An 11870-nucleotide genomic window follows, 5' to 3' on the forward strand; every position below is an offset into this window, starting at 1 on the left:
GCAGAAATGCAAGAGGAGAAACTGACATCACAGAAATACAAAGGATGGTCAGAGACTATATACATGCAAACAAATGGGGTAACCTAATATATTTGGATAAATTCCTCAAAACATACAACCTACCAAGACTGAATCACGAAGAAACAGAAAATCGTAGAGACCAATAATGAGTAAAGAAATGGCATCATCGATAAAGTCCCGACAGAGACAAGCCCAGGACCAGATGACTTCAGTGGTGAATCCTACCAACCATTTAAAGAGGAATTAATACCAATCCTTCATAAACTCTTGCAAAAACTGAAGTGGAGGGAACAACGCTTCTAAAATTACTTTATCAGGCCAGCATTACCTGGATACCAAAGCTAGACAAATCAATGAGCTATGCCACATTAACTGAATGAAGGATAAAAATCACATGGTCATCTTCAAACGTGCAGAAGCAGCCTTTGACAAACCTCAACACCCTTTCGTGTGAAAAATTTCCCACAATTTAGTATTGAAGAAACTTTATAGATTCTGCTTTTTTTTTTTTTTAAGATTATTTATTTATTTATTTGTCAGAGGGAGAGAGAGTGAGCATAAGCAGACAGAATGGCAGGCAGAGGCAGAGGGAGAAGCAGGCTCCCTGCCGAGCAAGGAGCCCAATGTGGGACTTGATCCCAGGGCGCTGGGATCATGACCTGAGCCGAAGGCAGCTGCTTAACCAACTGAGCCACCCAGGCGCCCCTACATTCTGCTTTTTAAAAAAGATTTTATTTATTTGACAGAGATCCTAAGTAGGCAGAGAGGCAGGTAGAGAGAGGGGAAGCAGGCTCCCTGCTGTGCAAAGAGCCCGATGCGGGGCTCAATCTCAGGACCCTGAGACCATGACCTGAGCCCGAGGCAGAGGCTTAATCCACTGAGCCACCCAGGCGCCCCTACAGATTCTGCTTTAAGCAAATCCATGTGCTATTCTTTCTGTGTCTGTCTATCGCTTCTCGGCCTTTTGGCTAAGATCAAGTGTATTCTTTCTGTGTCTGACTCATTTCACTTAGCATAATGTCCTCCAGATTCATTCAGGTTGTACAAATGTCAGGATTTCCTTGTTCCATAAGGCTGAAAGTATTCCTTTGTATATATATGCCCCACTTTCTTTAACACTTAGGTTGTCTCCATATCTTGGTTATGATGTACAATACTGCAGTGAACATGGGAATACAGACATGTTTTCAAGAAATAACAGGTGTTGGCAAGATGTGGAGGAAAGGGAATCCTCCTGCACTGTTGGTGGGAATGGAAATCAGTGCAGCCATGTGGAAAACAGTGTGGCGGTTTCTCAAAAAATGACAAGTGGAAATACCATACAGTCCCGGAATTTCACTTCTGGGTATTTACCCAAAGGAAGTGAAAACACTAATTTGGAAAGGTGTATGCACCCATATGTTCATTACATTATTTGCAATAGTGGAGATACGGAAGCAACCTAAGTATTCAGTGATAGATGAATAAAGACGGTGTGACAGATAGGTATAAAATGGAAGGCTGGTTACCATCTGTCACCATACAAAATTATTACAGTATTATTATTATTTTTTTAAAGATTTTATTTATTTATTTGACAGACAAAGTTCACAAGTAGGCAGAGAGGCAGCAAAGAGAGGTGGGGGAAGCAGGCTCCCCACTGAGCAGAGAGCCCGATGCGGGGCTCGATCCCAGAACCCCAGGACCATGACCTGAGCCGAAGGCAGAGGCTTTAACCCACTGAGCCACCCAGGCGCCCCTATTACGGTATTATTGACTATATTCCCTGTGCTTTACTTTACATCTCCGTGACTTAATGTGTTTTATAACTGGAAGTTTGCACCCCTTAATAACTTTTACTGATTTCATCAATCACCCAGACTCTTCCCTTTTGGTAACCACCAGTTTGTCCTCTGTATTTATATTTCTGTTTTGTTTTTTAGGTTCCACGTACACATGAAATCACGTGGTATTTGTCTTTCTCTGACTTTTTTTCACTTAATTTAATACCTTCTAGGCTCATCTGGGTTGTTACACATGGCAAGATTTTACTCTTTTTTTTTTTTTGTCTTTGATACTAGCCATTCTGAGAGATGTGAAGTGATATCTCACTGTGGTTTTGGTTTGTGTTTCCCTGATTTTCCTTGATGCTGGTATCTGTTTCTGTGTCTGTTGGCCATCTGTGTGTCTTCTTTGGACATATGTTTCTTCAGGTCCTTTTCCCATTTTTATTTTTATTCTTTTTTTTTCTTTTCAAGATTTTATTTATTTTACAGAGATCACAAGTAGGCAGATGCAGGCAGAGAGAGAGAGAGGGAAGCAGGCTCCCTGCTGAGCAGAGAGCCCAATGTGGGGCTCGATCCCAGGACCCTGGGATCATGACCTGAGCCGAAGGTAGATGCTTTAACCTACTGGGCCACCCAGGTACCCCTTATTTTTATTCTTTTTAAAGATTTTTTTAATTTGTCATAGAGAGCACAAGCAGGGGGGCAGCAGGCAGAGGGAGAAGCATGCTCCCTGCTGAGCAAGGAGCCCAATGGGGGACTCAATCCCAGGACTCTGGGATCATGACCTGAGCCAAAGACAGAGGAGAGGCTTAACCCACTGAGCCACCCCGGCGTCCCCCTTTGACCATTTTATTTATTTATTTATTTATTTATTTATTTATTTATTTATTTATTTTTTAAAGATTTTATTTATTTATTTGACAGAGAGAAATCACAAGTAGACAGAGAGGCAGGCAGTGAGAGAGAGAGGGAAGCAGGCCCCCTGCTGAGCAGAGAGCCCGATGCGGGACTCGATCCCAGGACCCTGAGATCATGACCTGAGCCGAAGGCAGCGGCTTAACCCACTGAGCCACCCAGGCGCCCCCCCCTTTGACCATTTTAAAATAAGACTTTTTTTGGTGTTAAGTTGTATGAATTCTTTTCTTTTCTTTCTTTCTTTAGATTTTATTTATTTGAGTGACAGAACGAGTGTGAGAGACAGCACATGAACAGGGGCAGAGGAAGAGGGAGAAACAGGTTCTCCTGCTGAGCAGGGAGCCCAACATGAGGTTCAATCCCAGGACCCTGGGATCATGACCTGAGCCGAAGGTAGATGCTTAACTGACAGAGCCACCCAGAAGCCCCAAGTTGTAAGAGTTCTTTATATTTTAGATATTAACTACTACTTTGATATGTCATTTGCAAATATTTTCTCTCATTCAGTGGTTTGCCTCTTCATTTTGCTGATGGTTTCCTGTGTTGTAAAAATCCTTTTACTTTCATGTAGTCCTGCTTATTTATTTTTGCTTTTGGTGCCCTTGCCTGAGGAGACCTTCAAAAAGATACTGCTGAGGGACGCCTGGGTGGCTCAGTTGGTTGGACGACTGCCTTTGGCTCAGGTCATGATCCCGGAGTCCCGGGATCAAGTCCCACATCAGTCTCCCAGCTCCATGGGGAGTCTGCTTCGCTCTCTGACCTTCTCCTCGCTCATGCTCTCTCTCACTGTCTCTCTCTCAAGTAAATAAATAAAATCTTAAAAAAAAAAAAAGATACTGCTGAGACAAATGTCCAAGATTTATAGCCCATGTTTTGTTTTGTTTTTGTTTTCGGAGTTGTAGTTTCAGGTCTTTAATTCATCTGGGGTTTATTTTTGTATGTGGTATGAGAAAGTGGTTTGGTTTCATTCTTTTGCATGTTGAGGTCCAGTTTTCCCAACACCATTTATTGGCTTTTTCCTAATCATATATTCTTGCCTCCTTTGTCATAGATGACCTTGTAAGCGTGGGTTTGTTTTTGTATTCTGCTCCACTGATCTGTGTTGTCTGTTTGCATACTGTTTTGATTATTATAGCTCTATGGTATAATTTGAAACCTAGGAGCATGATAACCTCCAGCTTTGTTCATTCTCAAGATTTCCTTGGCTATTGAGAGTCTTTTGTGGTTCCACAGAATTTTAGGATTATTTGTTCTAGCTCTGTGAAGAATGCCAAAAATGCTATTAGTATTTTGATAGAAATTGCACTTAATCTGTAGATTGCTTTCGGTAGTATGGACTTTAATAATATTAATTCTTCCAATCCATGAACATGGTATAGCATAATTCTTCCATCATCTTATCATAGTTTTTAGAGTACAGGTCTTTCACCTCCTTGGTTAAATTTATTCATGGGTCTTTTTATTCTTTCAGATGCAATAGCAAATGGAATTTTTTTCTTAATTTCTTTTTTAATAGTTATTGTATAGAGATGCAACAGATTGTATACTGGTTTTATACCCTGCAACTTCACTAAATTTATTTATTAGTTCTAATAGTTTTTTGGTGGAATCTTTAGGATTTTCTACATATTATATCATGTCATCTGCAATAAATGATAGATTTACTTTTTCCTTACCAATTTGGATGTCATTTATTTACTTATTATCTATTTTCCTATTAATTAATTAATTGATTTTTAGAGGGGAGGTGGGGCAGAAAGAGAGGGAGAGAAAGAATCTTAAGTAGGCTTCATGCCCAGCATGGAGCCCACTGTAGGACTTGATCTCCCCTCTGGCCTGCTAAGTTTCTGTTGAAAAATCAGCTTATGGTCTTATGGGTGTTCCCTTATATGTGACTAGTTGCTTTTTCTTTTTTTTCTGCCTTTAAGATTTTCTTTCTCTTTAATTTTTGACATATTAATATATGTCTTGTGTGGAGTTCATTGGATTCATCTAGCTTCTCACTTTCTGTGCTTCCTAGACCTGAATGTCTGTTTCCTTCTCCAGAGTAGGGAAGTTTTCAACCATTATTTCTTCAAATATGTTTTATGCCCCTTTCCCTCTCTTCTCCTTCTAAGACCCCTATAATGTGAATGTCAGTGTTTGATGTTATCTCAGAGGTCCCTCAAACTATCCTCATTTCTACTATTCTTTCTTCCTTTTTGATGTTAAGTTTGGATAATTTTCATTACCCTATCTTCCACATTCCTGATTTTTTTTTTGCATCCTTTAATCTGCTGTCAATTCCCTCTAGTGTATTTTTCATTTCTTATTTGTATTCTTCAGTTCTGATTGGCTCATTTTTAATAGTTTCTCTTTGTTGAAGATTTCACTGTGTTCCCCCATTCTTCTCCTGAGTTTGATGAGCACAGGACCATTACTTTGAACTCTTTATCAGGTAGATTACCTCCATTTCATTTATTTCTTTTCCTGAGGTTTTGTCTTGTTCTTTAATTTAGAACTTACTCTTCTCTCTCCTTAATTTGCCTGATTCTGTGTTTGTTTCTCTATTTTAGGTAGATCAGCTATGTCTCCTGATATTGAAGGAGTAGCCTTATGTAGAAGGCATCTTTTGGGGCCCAGAAGTACAGTTCCCCTAGTCACCAGAACCAGGCACTCCAGTGGTGTTACCCACGTGGACTGCCTATGCCCTCCTCTTGTGGATGGGCCATGACTGCAGCAGGCTTGCTTGTGGGAAGGCCCCGCTGTGATTGTTGTGGGCAAACTGGTGCATGGGGCCTCCCGCACCCACCAGTATAGGAGGTGTTTGGAGGGGGACCAGTCCTGGCCAGGGCTGTGTGCTATGTTTGATGGTGGAGATGGGTGCAGGAGCTATGAGGGGTGTGCTGACCAAGGCCAGCTGCTGGATATGATGGTGCAGTAGCTGCTTTTGGGGGGCTTTGGTCCTAAGATGTGTCTGGATGGCACCTGCCAGGGTGGGTCTGCAGGGGACACTGGGGTGAGGGGAACAGTGCTAGCAAGGCAGATGGAGAGCGTCACAACTGGCACCTGCTAGCATCGGTCAGCTAGTCTGAAGGAGTGCAAGAAAATTGGTTCTTGGCAGTGCCTCCTTCCTTGGGGAACTTCCTACAGATTCCTGTCCCTGTGGCACAGTCCTTAAAATTAGTCAGTAAATCTCTCTCTTTTTTGCTTAAAGATTTTATTTATTTATTTGACAGACAGAGATCACAAGCAGGCAAAGATGCAGGCAGAGAGAGAGGAGGAAGCAGGCTCCCCACCGAGCAGAGAGCCCGACGCAGGGCTAGACCCCGGAACCCTGAAGATCCGTGTCTGACAATTTGTAGATCTCCATTTCTGTGGGTTTGGTCACTGAAAAAATACTGTGTTCTTTTGTGGTATCATTTTTCCTTGTTGTTTTGTGTTTCTTGAAGTTTTGTGTTGCTGTCTTTGCATTTGAAGACGTGGTCAGCACTCATAGTATTTACTGACTGACTTTGGGAGAGAAACACCTTCACCAGTCAGCCCAACTAGATATTCTGAGGCTGTCTCAAACCTTTTCTATGGATACACCCACATCATGCCTCTTTTGCTGCCTCTTTGGCGGAAATTTTTTTTTTAAGATTTTATTTATTTATTTGACAGAGAGAGATCACAGGTAGGCAGAGAGCCAGGCAGAGAGAGAGGAGGAAGCAGGGTCCCAGCTGAGCAGAGAGCCTGATGTGAGGCCTGATCCCAGGACCTTGAGACCATGACCTGAGCCGAAGGCAGAGGCTTTAACCCACTGAGCCACCCAGGCACCATCTCTTTGGGGAAAAAATTTTTTTTTATTAATTTCTTTTCAGCGTAACAGAATTCATTGTTTATGCACCACAACCAGTGCCCCATGCCATAGGTGTCCTCCATAATACCCACCACCTGGCTCCCCCAACCTCCCACCCCCCACCCCTTCAAAACCCTCAGATTCTTTCTCTGAGTCCATAGTCTCTCATGGTTCACCTCCCCTTCCAATTTCCCCCAACTCCCTTCTCCTCTCCATCTCCCCATGTCCTCCATGTTATTCCTTATGCTCCACAAATAAGTGAAACCATGTGATAATTGACTCTCTCTGCTTGACTTATTTCACTCACCATAATCTCTTCCAGTCCCATCCATGTTGCTACAAAAGTTGGGTATTCATCCTTTCTGATGGAGGCACAATACTCCATAGTGTATATGGACCACATCTTCCTTATCCATTCGTCCGTTGAAGGGCATCTTGGTTAAGAAACTAACAATAGAGCTTCCCTATGACCCTGAAATTGCACTACTGGGTATTTACCCCAAAGATACAGATGTGGTGAAAAGAAGGGCCATCTGTCCCCCATGTTTATAGCAGCAATGGCCACGGTCGCCAAAATGTGGGGAAAATTTTTAAAAAAATTTTATTTATTTATTTGACAGATAGAGAGCACAGGCAGAGAGGCAGGCTGCGGGGGGGGGGGGGAGGTGGGTATCAGGCTCCCCGATGAGCAGAGATCCCAATGCGGGGCTCGATTCCAGGACCCTGGGATCATGACCGGAGCTAAAGGCAGAGGCTTAACCCACTGAGCCACCCAGGCGCCCCTTTGGGGGATATTCTTAAGGCTCTATGCCTTCTCTTGCTCTTTCAAAGCCAAGATGGGTGCTGAGAGCTTCTCTCTGTCCTCTGAAATACTCAGAATTCTCAATGAAATACTTCTTCTGTCCTCTGAAATACTCAAGTGTCTGTGTCTTCTCCCAACTCCTCCAAGTCAGACTGGCTGAATGCACATGCTTGAAAGACATCTGCTTGTGCTCGCGATCTCAGGGTTTGCAGGGAGCTGGACACAGGGTTAGAATTGAGGCACGTAGAGCATCAGGCACACCCATAAGCCAGTCGGAACTGTCCCCAGCAGCTGTTCTGGGAGCCTCCTGATGGTGTTTGTAGCAGACACTAGGGTCTGCAGCCTTTTAAAAAATTTCCAGGTCCCGGATGGTATGAGCCCTGCAGACTAGCCAGTGTCAGCCTTCCAGCTGCCCATCCATTGCCATCCTATACATATTCATTCATTCATTCATTCATTCTTTCTTTCTTTCTTTTTTTTTTTTTTAAAGATTTTTCTGTATTTGGGAGAGAGAACACACAAGCATGGGAAGGGGCAGAGGAAGAGGGAGAGGCAGACTCCCCACTGAGCAGGGCGCATAGTGCAGGGCTCCATCCCAGGACCCTGGGATCATGATCTGAGCTGAAGGCAGATGCTTAACTGACTGAGCCCCCCAGTTCGCCCTGTGAACATATTTCGCCCCTCCCCTACATATTTTTAGAGAAGAAAGCAATGGGTCTCTTTTGCAGTGTCCTGTACCACTGGGGAAGCCAGTGCTCAGTCACTTTGCTCTCTCTTTCCCCATGGAAGGAATCCCAGGGCAACCTGAGGGGGGGGTCTCACCAATGAGGTGTGCTGCTCTGAGGGCGGGGGCGGGGGGACACAGGTGAAGTGAAAGTGTTCTTCGTCCTCTCTGCAGTCTGTCTGCTCTCAGTTTATCTGCTCCAGTTTGTGCTGGAAACTCGCCCCTGGAATTCCCGAAAGGTATTCTCAGCTTTGGGTGGTTGTCAAAACTCGTGCACTGGGAGATTTTAGGAGAAAAGTCTTAATCTACCTTCTTTGTGATGTCATTCTTTTTTTTTTTTTTTTTAAAAAGGATTTTATTTATTTGACAGATGGAGATCACAGAGAAGCAGGCAGTGAGAGAGGAGGAAGCAGGCTCCCTTTGGAGCAGAGAGCCCGATGCGGGGCTCAATCCCAGGACCCTGGAATCACGACCTGAGCCGAAGGCAGAGGCTTTAACCCACTGAGCCACCCAGGCGCCCCTGTGATGTCATTCTTTTATTGACTCACATGTAATTTAAAAGTGTGGTGTTTAATCTCACAGTATTTGGGGGTTTTCCAGCTATCTTTCTGTTACTGATTTCTAGATTAGTACTCTTGTGCTCTGCAGCATATTTGGTATGATTTCTTTTCTTTAAATTTTTTAAGCTCTCTTTTATGTTGAGACATAAAGTATGGTCTGTTTTGGTGAATGCTTCATGTGAACTTGAGAAGCATGTATATCCTGCTGTGTTTGAATGAAGTGCTTCGTGAATTTCAATTATATCCCCTTATTTGACGGTGCTGCTTAATTCAATTATGTTCTTCTTGATTTTTTTCTTGCCAAAACTCTTAATTACTGACGGAGGATGGTAAAGTCTCCAACTATGAGTGGATTCATGGATTTCTCCGTAGATTTTAATGAGCATGTGTCCTTGGACTGTGACCTTCTTTGGTATAATAGGAAAGATATTTGGTCTTTGTCCATGGTTCCCAGCCAAGACTTTCTAAAGCCCTTGGACTTTCTGAGTGGTGAGGGTGACCTTATGTTCTAAGGAGGTAATTGTTTGCTGGTCCCTAGATAGCTTCAGGATGGCAGTGAGTCACCAGGAAGACCAAGCTTGGATTTGGAGGCTTCGAACCTTTAGCTCAGCCCCCAGCCCCTGGGTAGTGGGGAGAAAGGAGTTGGAGACGGAGTTATTAGCTAACTGCCAATGATTTAGTCATTCATGCTTACGTAAGGAAACTCTATAAACCTCCCAAAACCTCAGGATTCAGAGAGATTCTCCGATCAGTGTGCTGGAAGTGTGTTGCATCTGGAGAAGGCATGGACGTCCCCTACCTCTCCCACGTCCTTTGCCCCGTATGCCCCTTCCATTTGGCTGTTTCTCACTTGTACCTTTTACAATGAATCAGTAATAATAAGAGCATTTTATTAGTTGTAAAGTGTTGCTGTCAAATTAACAAACATGATTCAGGGAACTTTTGAATCTGTAGTTGGCCATGCAGAAATGAGTGTAGCCAGCCGCCTCTCCCCTGTTTGTGGCTGCCTTCCAGTGTGGGGGCAGTTTTGTGGGACTGAGCCCTTAAACTGTGGAATGTGATGTTAACTGTATTTTGTGTCAGAGTTAAATAGAATTGTTGGGATGCCTGGGTGGCTCACTCGGCTAAGCACCTGCCTTCGGTCAGGTCCTTCGGTCAGGACTCTGATCCCAGAGTCCTGGGAGCGAGTCCTGCGTGGGGCTCCCTGCTCAGCAGGCAGCCTGCTTCCCCTTCTGCCTGCCACTCCCCCTGCTTGTGCACGCTCTCTCTCTCTCTCTCTCCCCCCCCATCTTTGACAAATAGATAAAATGTTTAAAAAGAAAAAAAAGAACTAAATAGAATTGTAGGCCACCTTCACCCTTAGTGTTGGAGAGCTGGGAAAACCGGTGGTGAGAAACACACCATGTACTTGCTCTCGGGAGTTAGAAAAAACAAAAACAAAAACCCTCTCAACCTTACAAGTGTTTCTAAGCCCCACCTCCCCTCAGCACAGGTCATGGAGGAAAGCTAAAGGGAACTCAGGTTGGCTGTTTCATCCCCCCCCCCCTCCACCTCCCCATGCCCGCCATGTCAGGTCGATTCTGGCAAAATCCCAAGTCAGTCAGGCTCTTGAAAAGGAGATTATATTAAGGACAGGTCTTGTTAAAGAGAACGATATGGGCATATGTCAAAATGGCTACATTTCTGTCTCTTGTTTCCAATTCTAGAGACCGCAGTTTGCCCTGTGATTAGTGCTTTCACAGTTACATGGTGTTGATTTTAAGTCTTCTGGCGAGGATAGGAATGTCTCCTCTAAGTTCCTTACATACCAGATGACAACCCAGAGGTCTCTATTTCTTAATGTCTGTTGGCTGACACCTGTAAAAGCCTCATTCCTCCTCCTCCTTGTGCCCTGCATCTGAACAAGGTGACAAGAAAGTCCGGCTGCTCACTGCTCTGGTGCCGACAAGACATTCCATCCCGGGAGGCCCTGCCCTTGTGCCTAAACTCTCATTCCAGACAACCCTGGAACGTCAAGAAAACCTAGGACAGGCTCTTTCCCTTGCTGTTTCTTTCCTTTTTCTTTCTTTAAAGACTTTATTTATTTATTAATTTTGGTGGGGGGGAAGAGGGAGAGGAGGAGTCTTAAGCAAACTCAGTGTTGAGTGTAGAGCCCCAACATGGGGCTCGATCTCATGCCTCTGAGATCAGGACCTGAGCTGAAACCAGGAGTCAGTTGCTTAACTGTGCCACCCAGGTGCCCCCTTTCCTTGCTCTTTCAAGGCACTTCCTACCTGCTTGGGAGGCCTGCCCTCCCTGGACACTTCCATTATCAGAGTAATTAAACTTTTCATTTGTTCTTGGAAGGGATATGCTGTCAACCGAACCTAGAGTGACCCCCACCCCCCACCCCCAGCCTGACTCTTCAGGTGACAGTTACAGGAGGGGTAACATGGTATATATGTTGTAATACACTTTACTTAATTATTCTATTAATAAATAGTCCAGATCTTTTCATATCAATACGTGCCACCCTTTGTTTTAAAAAAAAAGTAGGTATGATAATGAGTTTATGCAAGCAATTCTTTCTAAATAGACAGTTGGATTTTAACCAATTTTGTCACCGAAACCATGAGTAAAAACTCAGATTGCCAAATTACAACAAACATAAACAAATTATGTTCTTTTCAAACAGAATTTCTTAAGATTTTTATCATCACATATATTGAGGAAAGAATGTACAAAATGTTTTGCGGTAGGATTTGCTAATAATATAAACATCCCCGAAGTCATCATCAAGATTCCTAAGTGTGGGCAGTAGTGAGAGTCTCATGTTCCCCTCCGTGGCTCGCCTCTGTCCTGCCCCTTCGATGGCCGCTGTCCCCATGCTTTATCCTCGGTACCTTCACCGTCTCTCATTTGTCCCTAAGCGGTTTCCTCCTTTGACCTTTGAGCAGGTAAGTATCCACGGAATGACGCTGAAAGGTTTTCCAGTGGGTTTTTGCCTCAGTATGTCTCTGACCTGCGAGCACCTGAGGCTTCGGGGCTGGTCTAGGACTGTGGGGTTCAAACCTCCCAGCACGCTAAGTGGCCCAAGGCTTCGAGATTCTTTCCATACAAACGAGTGCGGTTGGGGGGCGTGGTGGGCAGAAGACTCCCTGGTGGCAGACGGTCCAGGATCCAAAGGGAACCAGACTCCGCACTAAGTGAGGTCACTTGGGTCCGTGCTGGTGAGGAAGGGTCCCGGCTCCGTGAGTGGCCTGGCGGCCTCGCGGTTCAGAGC

This window comes from Mustela nivalis (genome assembly GCF_964662115.1).
Source record: "Mustela nivalis genome assembly, chromosome: 1".
Classification (NCBI taxonomy): Eukaryota; Metazoa; Chordata; class Mammalia; order Carnivora; family Mustelidae; genus Mustela; species Mustela nivalis.